This window comes from Syngnathus typhle, linkage group LG21 (genome assembly GCF_033458585.1).
Source record: "Syngnathus typhle isolate RoL2023-S1 ecotype Sweden linkage group LG21, RoL_Styp_1.0, whole genome shotgun sequence".
Classification (NCBI taxonomy): domain Eukaryota; kingdom Metazoa; phylum Chordata; class Actinopteri; order Syngnathiformes; family Syngnathidae; genus Syngnathus; species Syngnathus typhle.
This window is the reverse complement of record NC_083758.1, coordinates 2,469,467-2,477,418: the sequence shown is the minus strand read 5'-3', so window position 1 is coordinate 2,477,418 and position 7,952 is coordinate 2,469,467.

Here is a 7,952-nt window from a genome sequence, read left to right as displayed (position 1 = left end):
AGTGCGCACTGCGCAGGGAGCTTAATTTGGTGCGGTCGCGCAACCGCAGCGCGCCGGGCGCTCACTGTCGCATTGCTTAAAGAGCGCCTTTGTGTTTTAGGATGAACAGCAGAGACCAAAGGAACAAGGCAAAGTGTTGTGAAATGAAATATTACCTGTAATACGCATTTTGTTATTTGCTGATTGAAACTGCTAATTAAACTGTGAATTGAAACTAATAGGAAGAAAACAACTCTCGCTCTTTATATAGCTGACGTGTCTTGCGCATCCGTTCTGTGCATTTTATTTCACAACACTTTGCCTTTCTTGTCTGCTGTTCACTTCAAACACGCTCCATGCGACCGCAATGCTCTCGTATCAGACGCTTGCTCGATCACCTGCTCGTTTGCTGTCCCGTGCGCGCACGAAGCGCGGTGGTGCGTTTACGGGCAGTCGGAGAAATCAACGCCAACAAAAAAAATTACATCCAGCCTAGTTAAGACCATACCAAAGACTATAAAAATGGGACCCATTGCCTCCCTGCGTGTGTGACGATTATTGGGACTTAAAAAAAAAAAAAAAAAAAAAATTAAAAAAAAAAAAATTTTTTTTTTTTTTTTTTTTTTGTACCCATGTATAATGCGCACCCCGGATTTTAGGACAATAAATTAGTAAAATTTTGCGCACTATACACGGAAAAAAACGGTACTATTATATTTTAACACTCCAGAAGGCGCTACTGAGGCATGGACTTGACACAATTTAATGTTGAAGTCATTAAAAAGCATGCTTGGAGGGGTATACTGGTGATGATGTCACAGATTCATAGAAACACAATCCAAAATTTGACAGAAACTCTTCTTACAAAAGTGCATCCAATTATTGACGCGGCCTGTGTTGACTTAGCCTGGAAGCTTGTGATCGCTATAGTGACACTTGTACCGAATACTCTTCTATTAGAAGCGCTCAACACCAGCTCGAAAGCAGACACTGGCTTTCAACCCGAGAGATTTGCGTTGAGGTATGACGCTAATACGTTTAGCAGAAAGCGCATCGAGTCGGCCCCCGCGGCACCATTGATCGACTTGATGACATCATGGCGCTCTGTACTCGGTCCGTTATTTCCCAGATGGAAGCAAATTGAAGCAGGAGGAGGGGGAATGAAGATCCTTTTTCAGGATCTTATCTGGAGACTACTTTGATATTGATGTGTTGCGGATGACGTCCTACATGTAAACCAATGTGTGCTATTAGCATGGTAACAAAAAATACTTTGGCTTCAACACAGTTGTGATGATCCACATGGGTGTTGTTTGGCTTTGGCAGAGTTTTAAAATTTTACTCTACCATGTGATCTCCAGTTCCCTGACTTTGATCTAGCAGTAGATTCTATTACTGCAAAGGATGCCGCAAGATCTCTTCAGTGCGAACAACCCACCCACCCGGCAAATCCCGAGCTAATTTTGCAATCTGAGGGATTAGAACCGATCCAACTGTTTGTTTTTGTTTGAGGCAAACATTGCATGAAATATTGGTGGTGTAAACCTGCTTTACTTATGATTTCATGCTTGGGCCCCGACGGGATTTCTATGTCATGGCAGAAGACGCGTCTATTGATGTGATGTATTTATGTACATCGCTGCTTGCCTTCAAGAGCAATATGGCTGATGCGCAGTCATATTTGAAGATTAAAGACCCTCCTGCAGTTCCCATCTCATTGCTATATCCATCAAACAGAACAAAGACGTAGACAGTCCCTTGGGCCTCCGCTATACATCAATGCAGGTTCCCCTGGTTAATATTTGTTCGATTTGCCAACTATTAATCTCCCGCCGTGTAAGAACTGTGACATTTAATTACATATTCATTAAGTATTCCACAAGGAGAGTAAGAATGGAAAACCATAGCAACATGGCGAGCAAATTTGAAGTTCACGGGACAGATGGATTTGAGTTGCCGTCCGGTCAGATGATCGTTTCATTTTGTTGGACAGCAGATTCGTGTGTATTCCGCTGATGCGGCGTTACAGAAAAATCAGGAAGTTGGAGATGGTGACGCGTGCTAGAGCGTCATTCCAAACTTCTGCTTGTAAACAAATCCACAGAGAAGTCGAAAATAAATGCTGATAGTCAGATTTATCCAAGTACTAGCGCATAACACGGCGATGTTTTGTTGGAGTCCTGTAACATTCTGAAGTCAGCCCTTAAAAGCTTCCAGCGGCATATGGCTTACAAATGTAGCATTAGCGTCTGGTTTGAATTAGCCACATGCTAGCAAAGAAGCCTGTCTTATTTTCTTTACCCAATTAGAATCTCAATTCTCTTTCCAAGTAGGACGGGCCCCTTCCATTTTTCGTTGTCTCCCATTTCCTGGCAGCACTGCACGCATTGAATAATTCCTCTCCAGAAGTGCCCCGCTATTCAAATGAGGCTCATCTTTCAGTTTACTTCAATCTACTGTAATTTCTCAGCTCCCCTTTTGTGGCTTCCTCCTATGTTCATTCCCAGCATATTCATCAATGTCGCAGCACTCAAAAATTACGCATTGAATACGACCCTGGCCCATATGTTTTCTTGATGGCGCCTTGAAGCCTGCTTTGGCTAATGCTCATATTAATGAGGCTGGCAGTAATTCTGAAGGACGTTTTTGACAAGATGGATGGCTTCCGAGTGTGATCATTTAGTTGTGTCATCATCAAGCATATTTCTGAGATGGTCTTGGACATCCTCAGGGCCAAAGATTTGAATGGCGCCTCAAAAATGCTACTTTAACTTGCCGTCATTGTGTCGTCATCTTCCTGCTCTGGTGTTGCAAATCCAAGTCTTGCCGTCTTATTTTGCCATGGGGGGAATAAACAAATTAACTTTGCAGTGAGGAAGAGGCGGGACAGGGATTTTTTTTTTTACACTCCACTTCTCACCATCAAAGACGGAAACGCTCGGATGCCGATGCCTCGACCAATTACACTCAGACCAACCTTTGATCATCGACAAGCCAACCTTCATACATACACGTGGTGGAACAAACATGACTAAAAAGATTCCGAAAAAGAACAAGTCAGGGTAGCAAAAGTAGATTGTTAATCTTCAAAGTGTAGCTTTTAGGGGAAGAGGGGAGGGGCGACTTAGTATGTCGCGCTAGGAATTACCCTCTCATAAATACAGACGGCTGACCGAGGAGCTCTGTTCTTACGAGGTGACGATGGATTTAGGCTAGACTCCAATGTGCGTCTGGCTTCTTTGTCATGTGTCTTTAAAATTGAGGCTGTAAATTCAGCCACCCGTGTGGCCTCAATTGCATGTGCAAAAAGGAAGACTTAGGAAGCATACCGTTTTTTTCCGTGTATAATGCGCCCCCATGTATAATACGCACCCTAAAAATGGCATGTCGATGCTGGAAAAAAGCCTGTACCCATGTATAATACGCACCCAAATTTTGACTCCTACTTAAGTCCGTGAACGTAAAATTATTTCAGAAAAAAGATCATCTTTGGGAACAACCGGATGTTATTCTTCCGGTCAGTATCACTGCGCATGCGCAAGCATACTCAATACCGAAGAAATGTTTCGGATTTGTGTAGGGTACATTGTGACAGCAAACGAGCAGGTGATCGAGCAAGCGTCTGATACGAGAGCATTGTGTTCGTATGGAGCGTGTCTGAAGTGAACAGCAGAGAAGAAAGCGCATCTGTAATGGCGGCCTCCGTATGATATCCGGATTTAAAAATGAATAAATAAAAAAAAAAGATTTTTTTTTTTTTTGTACCCATGTATAATGCGCACCCCAGATTTTAGGACAATAAATTAGTTAAATTTTGCGCATTATAAATGGCAAAAATGGTAAAAAAATGTTTTTATATTGTTGAGTTTAAAGTCTGGAGTATAATGTTTGTCAAAAGACCGTATTAAACAGAATTTTTTTTTTTTTTTAAATAAACAACCTCATACAACCATTCTTAGCCTGGAACCATTTTTAGCCTAATACACAAAGGCAAGGTCACTCGTAACATCCGTCCACCGACTTTTTACCCTCCATGCATAATATTGGCTTCTGTCACTCTGCGACAGAAAAGCTTCAAGAAAGCCATTTTAAAAAAAACATTGGGTAAACACGGCAATCTCTTTGCATCTTATCTGATGACTGATAAACAGCAAAGCGGTGCCCCCTGTAGAGATGTTATCGGACTGTCCTTCAAGAGGCCATTTTGGCTTCCAACAGTGCTGTGCGAGATGCCAACAGCTTTCCCAAAGCCAATTGACGTTCTCTGTCACCTTTCGTCTAAGTGGAGACATTGCTGACGGGTAGAGGATTGAGTGCCAGAAATTGAATTGAAAAGTAAACACGCAAGTCAACTGCCCCAGGATGGCAATAAATAAATTACAGTTGAATAAAAATAGATACGCGGCTCATCACAGAAAGAGAAGGGTATTAAAATTCAGAGTTTGTTTGGATTTCAAACTTGAAGCCAATGACAGAGTAGGTTAAAATTCAGATAACATTATTTTTAAAGCCCTCAAAAAAACATTCCTCAATTAAAGTCAGTTAATTGAGGAATAAATGTCTACCATTTTCCTCTCTAACCCTGATGGATATCTAGTTCCGTCTTTTCTTTTCCGGTACCTGTACAGCCTCCCCCCACCCTGCAGCCTTTCAATTTCCTGAGTGCAGCTACCGCCTCTAATTCATTTAGTTTAGATATTGCCATGTGGGCGGGGCCTGTAAGAATGTGGATTATAATAAGAGCTGGGGGGAACAGTTTGTTGTTAATGTCGTATGTCATTCCATAGCTTCTATACGGGCCCCGTGCTGACAAGTACAGATTATGCGTCTTTGTCGCCGCAGCCCTGCGAGTCTCGACAGCCATATGGCGAGAATATCAGATGAATGCGATGGCATGACACAGACCAGTGCAAACATCGCAGCAGCAGACTTCAAGTTAGTGTTATAAGTGACATGGACAGTGTAAAGCAAATTTATTCCCCATCGACTGCTCCGATTAAAAACGATTAATTCACATTCGTTTTTAGAACAGAATCAAATTGGAAGCCAATCATTTTACATTTATACATTTTTGCTGTGGTGTTTTATGTTACGTGATGATACGCAATGTATCAACACTTTGATATTTTGCCTTTTCCAAATTGGACATTCCTCAGGCTTCTGTTTTGGTACAATTATCTTATCTTCTGAGTCTTTGCACCATCTGTTGTTGAACAAATGCAATTATTTATTCTCAATATGAGGCACTATGTCCATACGTAACCTAATTCATGGTGTGTTCAGTCTGTGGACATCACCATGACAACATGTGCTATATCGACACCCGCTTTCCACCCACACACATACACACACCTCAAAGGAGCCACAAACCAACGCCATATTTCAATTCCTTTATCCAATTATTATCTTAAAGGTTGCAAGAAAAAGAAAAAAAGAAAAACTGGAGCTTTTTATGAGCTTCATTATCTTGACACAGGCCCACTGCAGCACCTCTGACAAGTCTAGGCATGTCCCGTGACTCGAGACAGTCTTCTTTATTGTGGTTGGCGTGTCTCGAAAGAAAGAAAAAAGACACTGCTTGGCCCTGTAAACTCAAGGGCATATTTTAACAATTACCGTATTTTCCGGACTATAAGGCGCACCTAAAAACCTAAAATGTTCTCAAAAGCCGACCTTATAGTCCAGTGCGCCTTATATATGGTCCAAATTCCGGCCCACGGGCCAAATGCGGCTCGCGTCTAAATTTAAACTGGCCCGAAGCATTGTGTCATAAAATCAATCATAAGTGGCCCGCTGAAGACTATGAATCATGACTCAAAAAGAATATGGATCATTATTTTGTGATTATAAAGTAATTTGTTGCATTTGAAGTTGAAATAAAAAAGATAAAATGGAGAATGATTTGATTTGGATTAAATGCAACCTGGCCTGTTTACTGCAGTCACAAACACCAATATTACTCTTCTTATTCATACAACAATAACAACAATAAAACAAACTTAATACATCTAATAAAAAATTCTTTCAACTTTCATAAAATTGGTAATTTGTTGTTATTTTAATCTTTAACTTTTCTGGTAGTGCAATTGACAACAGATTCTCATTTGCAATATCAACCTATCTGCAAAGGATATAGTCAAGGATATAGTTACATATTTACAAGTTCATTCACAATGGTAATGGTTCGTGGAATGTCGGTGCGAAAGGTCGTCCCCTATACAGGAGTGTCTCAGAAAATTAATGCATTAATGGTGCGCCTTATAGTCCGGTGCGTCTTATATATGGACAAAGTTTTAAAATGGGCCATTTATTGAAGGTGCACCTTATAGTCCGGTGTGCCTTATAGTTCGGAAAATACGGTAATTGCAGAAAATGGTAATTTTGTTTTACCGTTTTTTTCCGTGTATAGTGCGCAAAATTTTACTAATTTATTGTCCTAAAATCCGGGGTGCGCATTATACATGGGTACAAAAAAAAAAAAAAAAAAAAAATTTTTTTTTTTTTAATTTTTTTTTTTTTTTTTTTTTTAAGTCCCAATAATCGTCACACACGCAGGGAGGCAATGGGTCCCATTTTTATAGTCTTTGGTATGGTCTTAACTAGGCTGGATGTAATTTTTTTTGTTGGCGTTGATTTCTCCGACTGCCCGTAAACGCACCACCGCGCTTCGTGCGCGCACGGGACAGCAAACGAGCAGGTGATCGAGTAAGCGTCTGATACGAGAGCATTGCGGTCGCATGGAGCGTGTTTGAAGTGAACAGCAGACAAGAAAGGCAAAGTGTTGTGAAATAAAATGCACAGAACGGATGCGCAAGACACGTCAGCTATATAAAGAGCGAGAGTTGTTTTCTTCCTATTAGTTTCAATTCACAGTTTAATTAGCAGTTTCAATCAGCAAATAACAAAATGCGTATTACAGGTAATATTTCATTTCACAACACTTTGCCTTGTTCCTTTGGTCTCTGCTGTTCATCCTAAAACACAAAGGCGCTCTTTAAGCAATGCGACAGTGAGCGCCCGGCGCGCTGCGGTTGCGCGACCGCACCAAATTAAGCTCCCTGCGCAGTGCGCACTGAGGTCCACTTACATTTTAGAAAGTACATCAGGACTTTAAAAATATCTTCTAAATTTCAGCGACGGCTCTGTCACAATAATCGGCCAGCCCGGTGCAGTTGGGCGGTCGGCGGCGCGCTACGGTTGAGCGTTCTCTCGCACGCTCTCTCTCTCGCTCTCTCTCGCTCTCGCACACACGCAAACCGGATATCATACGGAGGCCGCCATTACAGATGCGCAGAACGGATGAGCAAGACACGTCAGCTATATAAAGAGCGAGAGTTCAGTTCTCTACCTAAATCCGTATTACAGGTAATATTTTATTTCACAACACTTTGCCTTGTTCCTTTCTTCTCTGCTGTTCACTTCAAACACGCTCCATGCGCACGGAGCGCGGTGGTGCGTTTACGGGCAGTCGGAGAAATCAACGCCAACAAAAAAAATTACATCCAGCCTAGTTAAGACTATACCAAAGACTATAAAAATGGGACCCATTGCCTCCCTGCGTGTGTGACGATCATTGGGACTTAAAAAAAAAAAAAAAAAAAAAAAAAAAAAAAAAAAAATTTTTTTTTTTTTTAAATTCATAAAAATTCGGTGCGTATTATACATGGGTACAAGCTTTTTTCCAGCATCAGCATGCCATTTTTAGGGGTGCGTACTATACATGGGGGCGCACTATACACGGAAAAAAACGGTAGCCTCTTGTCTGTAAATGTACTTAAAACACAATTACTGAAGGGGACGAGGATAAACAAAACAGACTTCTATTTGAGGGGAAGTGTTTATTCCTCTTAAGTGGAAGAGACCATTCTGCATTTGAATGTGTTGAGCAGTACCAAAATGTGCACTTTCAACAAGAGATATATATCGCCCGTTCCTATTTCCTACAAGAGAAATCATTGCGTTATAATTTAAGA